This window comes from Callorhinus ursinus, unplaced genomic scaffold, assembly GCF_003265705.2.
Source record: "Callorhinus ursinus isolate GAN/ISIS: 27379988/994484 unplaced genomic scaffold, GSC_fseal_2.0 scaffold4, whole genome shotgun sequence".
NCBI classification, from domain to species: domain Eukaryota; kingdom Metazoa; phylum Chordata; class Mammalia; order Carnivora; family Otariidae; genus Callorhinus; species Callorhinus ursinus.
The window spans coordinates 712,547-730,037 of NW_027397066.1; positions in this window are offsets into that span (position 1 = coordinate 712,547).

Here is a 17,491-nt window from a genome sequence, read left to right on the forward strand (position 1 = left end):
GGTGGGCAGGTCCTCTCTCGCTGGAACTTACTGGTAAGGATGCAAGTTTTCCTCAGTGAATATTGGTCATGTGTGTTTTTAATTTTTTGTGAACTGCCTTTGTCCCTTTTCCATTTGTTCAACTGTTGGCGTTGTTGTACTAGGTTTTTAAAAACCCTTTATTATAAAACATGTCCAACACAGACAGAAATGCAGAGAGGAGCCCTGCCACTCGGGCTCAGCGGGCATCAGCGCGTCCCATGACCCCATGTCCTCACGGCCACACTTCTCTTTCTGTGATGTTTTTAAGCACATCTCCACACACCAGGTCCCTTCACCTGCGAATATTTCAGTGGAGAAAAGGAGGTAAAAGGCATATAGAGTGGAAAGGAAAAACTCAGACTGTCCCTGCTATGTGCAGACAACATGAGATTCCACCTGGAAAACCTGGGCGGACCTGCAGTGCATTCCCAGGACCAGTTAGGGAGGTCAGAGGATACCACCTATAAAAGGCCAAATTCCTACGTACTAGCAACCAATAACTTGAAACTGAAATTAATTTTTTTTTTTACAATATCTCCAGGTTCAGGAACTTCCTTCCTGATCCTAGTTTTCTGAGAGTTTTTATCATGAACACATGGTTTTATCAAATGTTTTCTCTGCATGTACAGAGTGCCCTGTGGTTTTGTCTGTTACTATGGTGATTGGTGATTGGGGCTGATCCACTCTTGCATTCTGGGGATGAACCCCACTTGGTCACAATGTTTTTATTCTTTCTGTATGTTGCTGGATTCAACTTGCTAATATTTTACTGAAGATTTTGCAGAGATGTTCATGGTTCTGTAGCTTCTTATCTTGTCTTCTCCTTGTCTCCTGTTGGGACTGGGGGATGCAGCCCTCATAAAATGGGCGAGAATTATCTCCTCTATTCTCTTGAAGAGATTATGAAGAGCTTTATTATTTTATTTTTATTTATTATTTTTTTAAAAGATTTTATTTATTTATCTGGCAGAGAGAGACACAGCGAGAGAGGGAACACAAGCAGGGGGAGTGGGGGAGGGAGAAGCAGGCTTCCCGCGGAGCAGGGAGCTGGACGTGGGGCTTGATGCCAGGACCTTGGGATCATGACCTGAGCCGAAGGCAGACGCTTAACAACTGAGCCACCCAGGCGCCCCCCCCTTTTATTTTAATTTTTAACTATTTTGTAGAATTTGCTAGTGAAATCGCCTGAGTTTGGAGTTTTCTTCTTTGAAAGGCTATGAACTATGAACTCAATTGTTTTAGTAGACAGAGGGTATTCGAGTTGTGAGTTCTTCTTGGCCAAGTTTTAATAGTTTGTGGATTTCAGGAACTTGGTCCATCCATCCAGATTGCTGAATCGGAGTCTGTGTCCGTGGAGCAGACCCTATTCTTCCTTCTCATGTTCGTGGGTCCCCTAGCAATGACCTCTTCTTTACTCCTGCTATTGGTTATTTGTGTCTCGTCTCACTTCTTTGTCAGTCTGGCTGGAGGTTTATCATGCAATAGTCTTTTCCAAAGAACCAGTTCTTACTTCACTGATCTTACCTAAAATTTTTCTGTTTTTAATTTTACCGATTTGGGTTTCATCTTTCTTATTTCCTTCTGGTTGTTTTGGTTTTCTTCTGCTCCTCTTTCTCTGGTTTACTAAGGAGGAAGCTTGGATTCTTCTTTTGCCATATAAATATTTAATACTATAAATTTCCCTCTAAGCCCTGTTTTAACTGCATCCCACAAATAATTTTGATACTGAAAACTTTCTTTTCCTTTAGTTCAAATGTTTTCCAGTTTCCCCTGAGGCATGTTCTTGATCCATGAATTATTTACAAGTGCCTTAACTTCTGAGCCTCTGGGGTTTTCAAAACACCTTTCTATATTGATTTCTACTTTAATTCCATTGTAGTCAAGCATATACTTGGTGTATGTTGAATTCTTTTAAATCTGTTAGGTTGGTTTTATAACCCAGGATCTGATCTTTCTGAAGAATGTTCCGTGCGCACTTGAAAAAGATGTGTATTCTGCTGTTGTTGGATGGAGTGTTCGGTAATGCCCTTTAGGAGCAGGTGGTTGTGGTGCTCAGTTCTACCTCCTTGCTGATTAGCGGCGTGTTCTGCTGACACAGAGGGAGACCGGTTGAGGTCACAGAGCCATCAATGTGAATTTGTTATTTCAACTTGCAGTTCTATCAGTTTTTGCTTCATGTATTGTGAAGGTCTGTTTGCTGGACGCACACTTAGGATTTTATATCTACTTGAAATTGATCCTTTTATGATTATGTGATGTCTCCATTTACTCCTGGCAATTTTCCTTCATCTGGTATTAGTATATATGTGCCCATAGAGTATATGAATAGAGCTCTCTTTTGATTAGTGTTTCCACAATCTATCCTTTTGCACCCTTTAACTTTTCATTTACCTATATAGTTATATTTAAAGTGGATTTGTATAGACAGCACGTTGGGTTTTCTCAGTCCAGTGTAACGATCTCTGTCCTTTAATTGGTGGTTTTGACCATTGACATTTAATATAATTATTTATGTGTTTGGATTCAGGTCTAACACTGTACTGTTTTTGCCAGTTCATCTCATACCTCTTCTCTTTTCTCTTTCATGCCTTCTTTATGATTCTTCCCCTCTTTTTCTTTCTTTCTTTCTTTCTTTCTTTCTTTCTTCTTTCTCTTTCTTTCTTTCTTTCTTTCTTTCTTTCTTTCTTTCTTTCTTTTCTTTCTTTCCCTCTCTCTCTCTTTCTTTCTAGTATTTCACTTTACTGGGTGGGTTTTTTTTTTTTTTACTATGTTTCCTTGTATAATTATGTTTTTAACAATTGCTCTGGGGATTATAGTACAGACACTGAGCTTGTCACAGTCTGTTTCAAGTGAATATTTTGCCACTTCCAGTGGAATGCAGAAAACTTGGTCATCAAACCACCTTTATCCTCCCTTTTATAGTTGGGGTTGTCTCATTATTACATCTGCATACATGGAAAATTCCCCAGACCCTGTTATAACTTCTGTTTCAGCTTTCATGTATATGTTAAAGAAGTAAGAACTAAAACCAGCATTTCATGTAGAGATTTATGATTTCTTTCACTTTGTCCCTAAAGTTCTTTTCTGGTGCCATTTTCATTTTGCCTGGAGAACCCCTTTTAGAATTTCTTTTAGAGCAGGTCTGCTGGTGACAAATTCTCTTTGTTTCCCTTCATTGGAGAGTGTCTTTATTTTGCCTTAATTTCTGAAGGATTTTTGATAGATATAGAAGTTTTGATTGACAGTTCGTTTCTGTCAGTACTTTAAAAATGTTGTTCCTGGGGCACCTGGGGGCTCAGTCAGTTGAGCACCGGACTCTTGGTCTCAGCTCAGATCTTGATCTCAGGGACATGAGTTTAAACCCCACATTGGGCTCCAAACCCAGCATGGAGCTTACTTAAAAACAAAAACAAAAACAATGCATGAGAAAAAAAATGTTGTTCCACCGGCTTCTTGTTTTCATGGTCTCTGATGAGAAATCCATAGTCTTTCCAGTCATTGTTTCCCTTGTATGTAATTTATCATTTTTTTAATGGCTGCTTTAAAGGTTTTTTTCGCTGTCTTTGGTTTTCAATAGTTTGATTATATTTCTGGGCATGGATTTCTTTGAGTTTATCCTTTTTAGAGTTCACTGAGCTTCTTGAATCTATAAATTTACGTCTTTTATCAGATTTTGGAAGTTTGGGACCACGATTTCTTCAAGTATTTTTTTCTGCACTTCTTTCTTTCTGGGGCTCCATGTAGTGGCACATCTCAGGACTTCGTTCCTTTTTATTGCCCGATAATATTCCATTGTGTGGATACACCACACTTTGTTTATCCATTCATCTGTTGGCAGACATTTGAGTTGTTTCCATCTTTTGATATTATAAATAATGCTACGATGAACATCTGTGTACAAGTTTTATGTGGACAGAAGTTTTCAATTCCCTTGGGATATATATTTAGAAGTGAAGAAGTGCTGGATCATGCAGTAACTATGTTTAATAATTTGAGGAACTACCAAATTGTTTATGAAAATGACAGCATCATTTTACATTTCCACCAGCACTGTTTAAGAGTTTCAACTGCTCCACATCCTTGTAAAGACTTGTTATCTGGCTTTTTGATTTAGCCATCCTAGTGGGTGTGCAATATCTCATTGTGGCTTTGATTTTATTTCCCTGAGGACTAATGATGTTGAGCATCTTTTCATGTGTTTACTGGCCATTTGTATGTGCTCCTTAGAGAAAGTCTATTCAGATCATCTGCCCATTTTTAAATAAAGTTGTTTGGTCTTTTATTATTGAATTTTAAGGGTTCTTTATATATCTGAGATACAAAGTCCTAATCAGTTTAGGACTTGAAAATATCTTCTTCCATTCTCTGGGTTGTCTTTTCACTTATTTAATGGGGTCCTTTGAAGCACAAATGTTGTTAGCTTTGATGAAGGCAAATATGTCTGGGTTTTTTTTTTTTTTATTGCTGTTGTTTTTGGTATCATACTAAGAAACCACTGCCAAACCTGAGGCTATGAAAATTTACTCCTGTGTTTTTTTTCTAAGAGTTTTATAGTTTTGGTTCTTACGTGGTCTTTGATCCATTTTGAGTTAATTTTTGTATGTGGTATGGAGTGAGGTTCATTCTTCATTCTTTTACATGTGGATATCCTGTTTTCCCAGCATCATTTGTTCAAACGACTGTCTTTCACCCACTGAATGGTCTTGGTACGCTTGTCAAAAGTCAGTTGACCATGGACACATGTTCTATTTCTGGACTCTGTCTTAGTCTGTTGATCTCTGTCTATCCTTGTGCCAGGACTGCACAGTCTTGATCACCATTGCTTTGTAGTAAGTTTTGAAATTTTATTATTCTTTTTCAGGATTGTTTTGGCTATTCTGGGTCTCTTGCAATTCCATAAGAAATTTAGAATCAGCTTATCAATTTGTAAAAAGAGGCCAGCTTGGATTCTGAGAGGGATTGCATTGAAGCTGAAGATCAATTTGGGGAGTATTATCATCTTAAAACAATATTTGGTCTTTGACTCCATGAATACAGGATATTTTACCATTTATTTAGGTCTCCTTTAATTTCAACAAATATTTTGTAGTGTTCAGTGTACCAGTGTTTCACCTCTTTGGTTAAATTTATTCCTAAGTATTTTATTCTTTTTGATGCCATTGTAAATGGAATTGTTTTCTTAATTTTATTTTCAGATGGTTTATTCAGATTACAGTTTTAAACTTCATTTCTTTGATTTGCAATTTCATCTCTTTTTTTTCTCTAATGCTAAAAATCTTGCTTCCTAATGACCTTACTATAATTACTTACATGCTTCATCCTATGATATATCTATAATAATTTCAGAATAGTAATGCCAATGTTTTTTTTTAAGATTTTATTTATTTGACAGAGAGAAACAGCAAGAGAGGAACACAAGCAGGGGGAGTGGGAGAGGGAGAAGCAGGCTTCCCACTGAGCAGGGAGCCCGATGTGAGGCTCGATCCCAGGACCCTGGGACCATGACCTGAGCTGAAGGAGACGCTTAACGACTGAGCCACCCAGGCGCCCCGGTGCCAATGTTTCTATTAGCAAGAGGATCTCCGAGTGCAGTTTAAGATTTCTCTATACAGTTTTTTTGTTTGTTTGTCTTTAGAATAAGTCTCACTGGGCATACATATAAGAAATACTGTGCATTACAGTCACTTAATGTAATTCTTTTTTCTGTGTGGTAAGTTCATTAGTTCCAGTTTGCTTTAAACTTTTGTGGGTTGATTTTCCCTTTCTTATATAAATTTTTTTATTGTGTAAAGCCTTTCCATCGCTCCAGTGCCGCAATTATATGACAAAGTACCTTCACAGACGTCTTCCTTTTATCTCTGCCCTGTTCTGCATCGACCTGTGTCACATGGAGTTGTTCACCCTCACACCCTCTCTCTCCCCACAGCTTCCCTTCCTGGGCCCGGCACCTGCTTAACAGGCTCCCCCAGGGTCAATGGGAGAGTGCCCCCATGTTTGGCTTTTAAATGACCCCTCAGGCTCATTCCTCCTGTAATAGGCCCACATTTGAAGGCTACTGTCTGGGTCCTTAAAATAGGTGAGCCACTAGAAAATAATAATAGTGATGATAATACTACCGTAGTAACCACCACCACCACCTGGTGTGCAGGGCTGACACTTGGCACTGGGCAGGGCTGACTCCCTCCATGCACATCACTGTACCGCTCTTGGGAAGTTTCCTGCATCAGAGATTTATCTTCAAGGCAGTGTTTCAGGCCACTCATTCATTCACTTGACAAACATTCTGAACTCTGGGTGCACAGAAATGACTAGCTGTCCTTGCGTTCAATCTCAGCAGGTCAGGCTTCAGCTGGAAAGCAGACTCTGGGGGACTCAAAGGAAGGCAGCAGAGGGGGACACGGGGAGGGGGCATGGGATGGGTAGTCTGACAGCCCCCTGCCATCACCTCTCCCTCCTCCGGTGTCTCCTCTCGTGGCCCTGGGGCCTTGAGGCCGTGCAGGATTTCTGGAGGATAGAGGTGGGTAGAGGGTGGGTAGAGGCCTGGAAAGCAAGGAGCTTCCATCTCTGGGCAGTTCCGCTCTGACCAAGCCGCTTGGCTGCAGGATGCTTGGCTACCCGCAGGGTGGGGTCAGGGTTCTGGATCCATTTGGATGTTTCTGCCTGGTCTTTGAAGTGTTTCTTCTTGTGGAGTTGGCTGGAACCAGCTAGGTCTCTAATGAGTGGGACCTGTGATAATCAATTTGCCAATCTGAAAATCGGGATGATGCAACCTCTTTGCTGGGCTGTTGCAGAATTAAAGGGCAGCTCTGGCGGGTTTTCTGGAAGTACTTATGACCTTCATTTCTGATGGGCCTGGTAGCCTCTTCTCAGCTCCATCAGGCTAACCACAGTGCTTTGGAAGGCAAGGAGCACATTCCAGTGAGGTCAAGACCAGGGTGCCCACAGGCATTGGGCTGGAGACCTAGAAGACAGTTGCAGGAGGAGGGTGTGGACCTGGCTACAGAGCAGGTGTTAATGGCTGTGACTGGGGGGCTTGCTGTCCTGCTGGGTAGTCAGGGGTCTGGCAAGTCCCAGACTGTCCATCTGTGGGGTCCCATGTGCACACATGGGGCGGGACCTCATTGTCCATTGACTGGCCTTGGAGCCAGTGGCCTGAGCCTGTGTGGACCAGGGGGACATGCCTGGGGAGGCAGGCAGTCTGGGTGGCCATGTGCGGTAGGGCTGGTGCAGCCGGTGGCCTGGGGCAGGGCGGGCCTGTCGGGTGGGAGTGCAGGAGGGAAGGCTGTGTCTGGCCTCTCCTCATGTCTCCCTTTCAGTTGTTTGCAAAGCCCCCTACAGGGCTTGGCCTAGGGGACGGTCCCTGTCTGAGCCTGGGTGAGAACCCATGGTGGCCCAGGCCTCTCCCTGGGATAGGGAAGTGGGGAGGGGACAAGGGTGGATGGACAGTTGGATTCTGTCACATGTGCTTCCTTCCACGGCCAGAGGCCTCACTGAGCAAGCTGTTGGATTTAGGGGCCTGGACTGGGGGAGGGTGCAGGCTGAGATAGCAGTGGGGTGTCACAGGGCTATGGGAGGAGTGAACCCTGAGGTGGCAGGTGCAGGGGGCCAAGGAAGGGTGGGTCCTGCCAGCTGCTGGGCCAGGCCTGACTGCTCCCATGACACACTCACTGTGAGCTCGCCACGTGCATCCGTGCGGCATCCAGGGGGCCCGGTGGCATACCAAATGCTTCCTCACTGTCTTTCTGCTCCAGACCCAGTTTTGAGGCGGCAGCTGCTGAGCTTGCAGGGCTCCCAGGAAGGGAAGGTTCTGGAACCCAGGGAAGAAGGTGCCTGGGGCTGGGTGTCTGGGCCCCAGCTTGCTGAGAGGTGACATAAGTGACACCTGTGGGCTGACCCCTGGGTCTGGGGAGGAGAGTCACTGATGACCCTGGAAGGTCCTGGTGGGTGGTGGGGGACACCAAAGCCTGCTGATGGCTTGGGGGCTGTGCTGGGGAGGAGGCCCAATGGCCTTGAACACTCACCTGCTCCCTGCCCTGGGCCCTTGTGGCTTCCGTTGGTGGCTGCTCTTTGCAGTCTGCACTGGGCCTGGGGACTCCCTGTTGGACCCGATCTCTGCAGTGATCCTCTGGGCCGCACGGAGCAGGTAGGCCAGACCCTGCCCTGCATAGGCTCTGACAGCGATGGCAGTCGGCCTTGGTGAAGCACAGGTGTGATCACACACCTGCTCAGGTTTTGCCGGGTGGGTCTTTGGCAGGTGCAGGTCATGTCTACCATCAGTGGACCTGAAATAAAGGAGGTGGCCCCCAGCAAAGTAGGGCTTCCTCTAAGCAGTAAAAGGTCTGCAGAGCAAAACAGAGGCCCCTCAGGAGGAGGGGGCTCCCCTTGGAGACCCCAGCCTGCCGCCTGCCCTGTGGATCCCCAGCTATCCAGCTGACCCTGCGGCATGCAAGCCAATTCTGTGGAATGAACCTCTGGGTCCACAGATATATTCCACTGGTCTCTGTTTCTGGAGAGCCTGGCTGACACCTGGTCCAGGGCACATGGCGGTAACACCAGAGGGTGCTGGAGGGTCTGCCCCAGACCGGACAGGGGCCCGAGGGTCAACAGGCCAAGTGACCACAGAGTCCTCCCGGGCAACAGCCTCCATCCCCGGCAGAAGCCTGCCATCTGGAGAGCCTGTCGCTGGTGTTTCAAAGAGCACACGGGCCTTGTCCTGGGAACTGGTGAGAGATGTGTGACAGGGGAGGGGCTTGTGTCCACACTGACGCTGAAGTTACAGAAGGACAGTAAGTGGGACAGGAGAGTGAGGGCAAAGCCTCCCGTTGATGGATAAGCTACCATGAGTTGATTCGGATTCATCAGTTCTCTGCAGTGAGTAGGCCACAGCCTGTAGACCGCATTTCCTTCCTTTTGTAGCAAAATGGGGGCTCCATGTCAAAGCCAAGGTCATCGGGCCCTAGCCTGCTGTCCGGCAGCAGGCCAGGCCTGAATGTGCCCACTCAGATGGGCCTGCACACTAGACGGGCTCACACTGACTCACACTCAACAGGCCCACGCTCGGACTCCCAGGCGACGGGCTGGCACGAGGCCCCTCCCTCACTGACACCTCGCTCTGTGGGCTCTCCTCCTGCCTCGGGACACCGCCCGCCCCCTGCGCACTGACTGCTGGCTGTTTGGCTTTTGTACTTCTGCCTCAGAGCCCCCGGGCCCCACACCCCTTCCTAGTCTCTGGCCTCCACCTGCATCCTTTGCAGGGCAAGTCTTTCTCCTGGGCTCCTGTCCGCCCACCGCCCACTGGACAGGCCCCTCCGGGTGTCCTTCCTGCAGCTCAGAACCCCTTTTCCGACCACACGTCTCCTGGGCCTCCTGTGGCCCCTGGACAGGCATCACCTTTCCCTCCTCACCTCCATGTCTGACCAGCACTCGTGCTCTCAAGCTTCCGGATACTGCCTGCAAAGACCCTTCCCTGGGTGCCCCCCACCATGCCATCCCGGCCCCCTGAAGACCCCAAGCTCTGATCCAGTCCTCTTCACCCTGTGCTTAAGTCATGCCCCTTCCGGCGTCCACGCGGCCCTGCTGTGGTCTCCATGCCTAGCGCAGCCCCCAACCTGTCCCCATGGTCACCTGCACCCCCCAAAGGGACGGCGTGAAGTTCTGCAGTCCCTGACACTCCCCCTGGTAGAGGCCGCCTCCTCTCCATGGCACCTCCCCCTGCAAGGACACTCAGGATTAGGTGCCGTGTGTTGGGGGTGGGGCGGGTCTGTCCCAGCAGCAGGTGCCCCAGCACCCGGGTCAGTAACCGTGCACAGTAGATGGGCTAACGAATGATGGAACAACTCGGCCATTCTATGTCCAGGTCAGATGAGGAGAGCCCACTGGCACCCCTGTTCTGCCTGCCTGGGAATGCGACCTGGGGGGGTCCAACGAGATGGCCTCGCTCACTGTGGCCAGTGCGCCCCCACACCCTCCACCATGGCTGGGGCAGGACGAAGGTCATCTCTGCTTGGTGGGTATGACCGAGGTGCCTGGGAATGCCCTGGCCAGGGGGTGGCTGCTGGGACCTTTACCACCATCCTTGGGTTGTTTGGGGTCATGAGAGCCTGCTCTGCTTACCTGTAGAAGCCCCACGCCGTGGTTGGGGTGGAGCCAGGGCCCATGTGGGCATCCCCCCATGGGAGCCTAATAAGGGCATTAGTTAGCTTCCTTGTAAATGATGTCTTTGTGCAGTTGGGAAGCCAGGAACAGGAGGCCCCATAAAAGGCACTTTTATTTCTGTTGCCATGAATAAAATAGGGCCTGGGAGACGGGGCCACTGTTTTATAGGGGCTGTGAGTCCCCTTCTCTGCTTTAAGTGTCTGTCACATTAAGGGAAAAATACAGCCTGCTGCCACCTCTTGCAGGCTGAGCTGGGCAGGCCTCAGCATCCCAGACCTCTGAGCCTGTCTTAGCCCTCCCTCCCTCCTGCCAGGGCGGTGGGGGGGGTGGGGTGGGGGGTGGCCCCAAGCTGTGCCCGAGTTTCCGGCCTGGAAAGGTGGGTGGGTGGGGGCGGTCAGGAGCACCTAGGCTGAGCAGGGGTCCCACCTGCTGCTCTCCACCTGCTCTAGGCTCCATCTCCCCCCCTGACCCCGGGGCTGGGAGCTGTGATGTGCTTTACATATTCATAAACTGCCACTCAATGTGACAGACTGGCCCACAGACAGGTAGCCCAGCTGTCCAGGGGCAGGATCGGAGCCTGGGACCCTGAGCTCACCCCTGAGAGCAGGGAGTGGGGGTCCATGGAGACTTAGCCTCTATGCCCCCAGGAAGGGGGAGTCTCATGACCTCTCACTTTCTGGGCTGTAGTCAGGTCTCTGAGCTGAAATCCTAGGATGGGGCCACAGAGGGGGTTTTGGGACCATAGCATCTTGGTGTGGGGTTCTGATCCCAGGACGGCAGGGACTTCGGGTGTGACTGGGGCAGGCCACCCCTGGGGAAGAATGGCCCTGCCATTGTCCTAGGGCAGGCACAGCTCCGTGCAACCCCCCACCCCTGCCAGAGTGCCTGGATCATATGGAAGGAGACAGGAGGGCAAAGCCAGAGAGGGGGCTCTAGAGTTTGGGTGGTCGCGGTTTGAGTCCTGGCTAGACCTGCCCCAGTGGCACCCATGGGAGAGGTCATCTCTCTTGGCAGATTCTCTGTGATTTGCTGGCTGGGTTGACAACAGATGGAGAAACAGCCAAACTGCAGAGAGAGGCAGGGATGGCGTGGGGAGAGAAAAAGGGAGGGAGCAGGGAGTGGAGACATCAGAGAGCAGGGGACCTGGTCTCCCTAAGCCCAGCCTCACCCCAGCATTCCTGTTGGCCTCACCAGTCTGAGTTACATTTCTGTCCCAGGGATCCAGAGGCCTTATGCTGGTGTGGCCTCCCCTCGACTCTCCAGATGCCCTTTGTGAAGGTAGCCCTGTATGCCTCTAGGTGTGGACCTGGGCTCAGCTGATCTCCTGGGACCATTTCTTTCTCCATCAAGCTGTCCTGTGCCCATACTGCAGGTGAGCCTGGGTGTGGACCAGGCTTCCACTGGCTTGAGGTGGGGACAGAAAGGAGTCTCTGGGCATCACTGACTACCTGGTTTGGGCTCTTGAGACAGTTCAAGCTTTGTGGGCTCCCTGCAGCTGACAGGCATGAGGGCAAGGTACTGGTTAGGAGCCTGAATGGCATGGCTCGAACCCCACCTGCCCCTCACTCTGAGACCTGGGCACATGCAACACCCCCACATGCCTCCTCATTGGAAAAGGAGGTGCTGGCCAAAAGTGGGCAGGTCACAGCATGATTGTTGCCCTGGATTCCTCCTCAGAGCTCAGGGTGGGGAGAGAGGCTCCTAGCAGACAGCAGTTGCCAGGAGGACCAGATGAAGCAGCAGGTATGAACACAGGCGGGCGTGAATACAGGACAGGTGTGAACACAGGCGGGGGTGAATACAGGACAGGTGTGAACACAGGTGAGGGTGAACACAGGACAAGTATGAACACAGGTGAGGGTGAACACAGGACAAGTATGAACACAGGCAGGGGTGAATACAGGGCGGAGGTGAACACAGGTGAGGGTGAACACAGGGCAGGTGTGAGCAGAGGTGGGGGTGAATACAGGACAGGTAAGAACACAGGCAGGGGTGAATACAGGACAGGTGTGAACATACGGTGGCGGTGAACACAGGTGAGGGTGAACACAGGACAGGTGTGAGCACAGGGTGGGTGTGAAGTGCAGTGGAAGTGTGGGTGCTCAGGAAACCAGGGCTGCTTTGTTTCCTCCACGAGTTTTGGGTGCATCTTGTTTCCACTGCTTAGGCAGTGATGGGGACATGCCAGCACAGTAGCTGCTCAAGAAATATTCGCTGAATGCATGAATAAAAAGTTACGGTTTCAGTGTAAGTGGTGCTTAATCAAATGTCACTGTTTTGGCTCTGAGCATCTGCAGTTCATTATCTCACATTTCCTTTACACCCTTGCCCACATTTGACCATGGCTTATCTGACACTGGGTGCAAGTATGATCCATAGCTCGGAATTGTGTGTCCAATGGCACACACCGTTGCTGGTGCTAGACCCACTGTCCCTGTGGCTCTGCACTGAGCCACCATCATCACCATCACCACCACCACCACCATCATCACCACCATCACCACCACCATCATCATCACCATCACCACCATCACCACCATCACCATCACCACCATCACCACCATCATCATCACCACCATCACCACCATCATTATCATCACCACCATCACCATCACCACCACCATCATTGTCACCATCATCACCATCACCACCATCATTATCACCACCATCACCACCATCACCACCATCACCACCATCATTATCATCACCACCATCATCATCACCACCACCATCATCACCATCATCACCACCACCATCATCACCATCACCACCATCATCATCACCACCACCATCATCACCATCACCACCATCATCATCACCACCATCGCCACCATCATTATCACCACCATCACCATCACCACCACCATCACCATCACCACCACCATCATCATTGTCACCATCATCATCACCATCATTACCATCACCACCATCACCACCATCACTTTCTGTATTTCTGTTATGTTTTTTCTCATGTCTACTGCATGCTAGATGCTTTGCACATTTTATTCCTCACTGTAAAACAACCCAGCCAAAGAGGTGTTACTATTCCCACTTGAAACTATCTCCACTGTCTTTAAAAGATTTTATTTGTCAGACAGCAAGAGAGAGAGAGAGAGGGAACACAAGCAGGGGGAGCAGCAGAGGCAGAGGGAGAAGCAGACTTCCCGCTGAGCAGGGAGCCCGATGTGGGACTCAATCCTAGGACTCTGGGATCATGACCTGAGCCTAAGGCAGACGTTTAATGACTGAGCCACCCAGGTGCCCCCCCCACTGTCTTTAGGTAGATAAAAAATATTCAAGGTCACAGAGTTTTTAAGTGGAGGAATTAGAATTTGCATTCATATCTATCTGATTTTGGAACATTTTCCCATGACCAAAGGGCATAGCTTCTTTGGCCTTCTGTCCCAGTCTGGGGCAGGTGCCCCCACTGTACCCTTCCCATCCCTCCATCCTGCAGTCATCATCATGTGCCACGGCCTCTCTATGTCACCCTCCCCAGACTACGGAGAGGCTGGAGTGGGGGACGCCAATGTGCGGAGAGCAGTGGGGGATGCAGAGGTAGGGGCCCCTTTCAGGGATCCGGCAGGGGTGAGTGACTCCCTGGGGACAGACAGAAAGGGGAGAGAAGTCCTGTACCTCTGACCCTTCCCCATGGGGGACTCTAGGTAACCTGATTGGTCAGACTGAGATGTAAGGTGTCAGCTGGGCCTTGTTTACTGGAGGGTGGGGTTGTTGTGATTGGAAAGTTATGAGTATGGATGGGTGCTCTCTCTTCTCCTGCCTTCCCCGTGTGGCAGTGGTCTGGGTGAGGGGGCTACAGGCCTGCAGTCACCGGACCCTCTCCGCCCCCAACTGCGCCACAGGTGATGGCAGGCCACCCGCCTACTTCTCTCCTCTGCTCCCTCGGGCCCCTGAGTTACTGCGCTCCATGCTGCTGTGATTTATACCATCTGTTCTGTTCTGCAACCATCGTGTTGAGCTGGTTTTACTATTTTCTGCTTGATGAAACTAGTGTACCACCACTCCTTTCCCCGTGGTTCCAGTTTGGGTTTAGTGGTCCCTTCAAGGACGACTCCCAGGGACCACGCTCCAGGAGCTCTGAACCACACATGGGAAAGTGTCTGTCTGATCTGGGTCATTTCTGCATATACTTTTTTCCCTGAAGCATCTTTAGACAGTTCCTCCATCGTCTGAGCCACTGGATTGCTTCTCTGATGCCGGCCTCTTCCCTTCTCCCACAGAGGTGACTTGATCACTTTTTTTCCCTTCTTGGCTTGGATGTCCACAGGACCTTGATTTTTCAAGTTTCACTGTTGATTGAACTGTGTCAGTTCCCCCCTGGGAAATCAGTATGTCCTTTCAAACCTTTCCTCATCCAGTAACATTTTCTCTCATTTAAAAAATATATTGGAGGGGCACCTGGGTGGCTCAGTCGGTTAAGCGTGTGCCTTCGGCTCAGGTCATGACTTGGGAACCCTGGGATCAAGCCCTGCATCGGGCTCCCTGCTCCGCGGGGAGCCTGCTTCTCCCTCTCCCTCTGCCGCTTCCACTGCTAGTATTCTCTCTCCCTCAAATAAATAAATAAAATCTTTAAAAATGTATATATATTGGAATTTAAATTTTGTTGTGTTTTGTTCATGCTCTCAGCAGCACCGGTTGGGTACATGTTGGGTGTGCTTTGCCTGCCTTCCCTAGCTGCCCATCCCCACCCCCCCAGCCACCCCAAGAATCCCTTTGCTTTCTTCCATTGCGTTTCATGTGGTTTTCCGGGAGCTGGTGTGCATCCTGCCTGGCCGGGCCTGCCCCTTCCTGCCCCTGCCTGCCCCTTCCTGCCCCTGCCTGCCCCTTCCTGCCCCTGCCTGCCCCTGCCTGCCCCTGCCTGCCCCTTCCTGCCCCTGCCTGCCCCTGCCTGCCCCTGCCTGCCCCTTCCTGCCCCTTCCTGCCCCTGCCTGCCCCTGCCTGCCCCTTCCCGCCCCTTCCCCTGAGCCCTCCTTGGAATGAACAGGTCGGGGCTGGCACATGTGAAAGTTGAGCTTTCATCCTTCTCTTCTTTCCTGAGATCTGTGAGCTCATTGTCATTTCCTTGCATCGTCTTCTTTCTTTCTTGGGCTTTTGTTTTTCTGTTTTGAACTCTCCATTCATCCATCTCAGGAAGGCCATATCGTCTGTGTTTGGTCAAATTTTTATCTCTTCTGCAGCAAAATGTTCCTGTAAGTATTCTTTTACTTTTCTTTCTTCTCCCCTTCTCTCTCTGTCTCTGTCTCATGCTGGCCTGCGTTTGGGGCTAGAGTCTCAGGCACCCTGGTTACTGCCACTCAGCTCTGAGCGGGGGGACTCCCCAGATCTGGAGGCAGTGGGCCTGGGGGCTGAGGCTGGAGGTCCGCCATGGGAGGGAGGAGCCTCCAAGAAGCCCTTCCTCTGGCGTGACCCCAAGTGAGGCTGGGGTGATGGTGTGTGTGTGTGTGTGTGTGTGTGTGCACACACACACATGCTGCAGGGTGTATAAGGGGTTAGGGACCTGAAGCAGGGCATGTAAGGAAACGCATGCGTGTGTGTGCGAAGTAAGTGTGGACCCTTATGGGGCCAGCAGACGCTGCTTACCTGCCATTTCGCCCTCACCGGAGCGCACAGCCACCACGGACCCCAGCGCTCTCCAGGAGGAGGCCGGTGACCCTTGGCGGCCGCCGTGCGGGCCCGTCTGGTGCAGATACCGCTGCTGACTGCGGAGTTCCTCAGGCTCCGGGAAGCTGTGTCCAAGGCCCCTGGCCCCCCAGCCTGTGGCCTGAGCCGTGTCCTTCCACATGGACATCGGCATTCCCAGGCTCAGGGACAGATGAACACAGTGCAGGTCACAGGACACCAGTGAGAATGCTGGGCTTGGGTCTCCCAAGGAATTGAACACTTGGGCTGAGGCTCCAGACCTACAAGGCTCCAAGGAGGAAGTGCCAGGCCCCCTGCCGCTGCCCCTGCTCCCCCCGCAGAGACTCCTCCCCCACAAAGGCCCCACCCCTGCGGAGACCGCTCCGCACGAAGGCCCCGCCCCCACGGAGGTCTCTCCTGGGGGTGGGGATGGCGGTGGGGGTGGCGGTGGGGGAAGGCCAGGAAGTAGAGTTTGGGCCCAGTTCTGGCGACGATCCTGCGCGCTGCTCCACGAAGCACCGGGCTCAGGAAGCGGCAGGGAGAAGAGGCTTCGCAGACGGGTGGAGGTGTGCGCACCGAGGAGGTGGGGTCTTGCTTCTGGGGAGCCTGTGGTCTGAGCAGCAGCGAGAAGGGCCTAGAGTCACAGGGAGGTGACTAGGTCCAAAGGGACCTTGCAGAGGGACACGCGGCGGACCGGAGCGGAGACCCCGACCTGGACCACCTCTGAGTTGCCGAGTGAGGACCCCCGGGTAGGAAAGACGTTGGCGACGCGCGGGAGCCAGAGGCCACCAGGGGCCGCGTGCGCGCCGAGCCTGTCGCCGGGCAGGGGTCCGCGGGAGGTGCGGCACCTTTCCGACCCGCCGCACTGGATGGCCACCTGCCCGGCTGACCCCCTGCGCCGGCCACTCCGGCGTCCGCGGTTCCTTGTCGCTCGCGGGTCAGAAGTTCAAGCCCGCAGTTCCCCCAAGATGAAAACATTACCTGCAAACCCAGGGGGGAGCTCTTCTGGGGGTAACTCTTCTGGGGGCAGCTGAAGCCACTGCTGCCCACACTCGCCGAACCGGCTTCTTTGTGCCGGCAGAGCCTGCATCACCCGGGGCGAGGGCTGCTCCCAGAGTTCGCGCTCAGTGTCCCCGCGTCTGGCCCGCCCCCGCCCTCTCCACCCCTCCCATCGTCTCCCCCCCCGCCCCCCCCCCCCCCACCCGTGCCTGGCAGCCGGTGGCCTGGACCCCAGCTGAGCAGATCCTGCCCATCCGGAAGGCCCAGGCCTTCAGCCGGCTCCTCTACCCTCTCTGCTTCAGGTCCAGTCTCAGCCTTGGCCCCTCCAGGAGCACACCCGGGCTGTTCTCTCCACATCCCTGACCCGGGCCCTGGGCCAACCCGTGGATGCACAGTTGGCTCTGTTCTTGGGACAGCCCTGCTGATCCCGCAGCCCAGGGCCCAGTTCCTGCCTGGGGAGAGGCTCCCCCCAGAGTAACAGACTGTGTGGTAGAACCCCTTTCCCAAGCAGAAGGGAGTTTGGAGAAAAGGGGGTGCCCTCGGGCAGGACTTCCTTTCAAGGCTGCCCCTGCCTAGGGCCTTGGGAAGTAGAGAATGAATGGAGCTGGGCACCACCCACCCCAACGTGCCTGGTCAAGGGTGCAGGTGCATCCCATTCTCTGTCCCACAGGAGGGG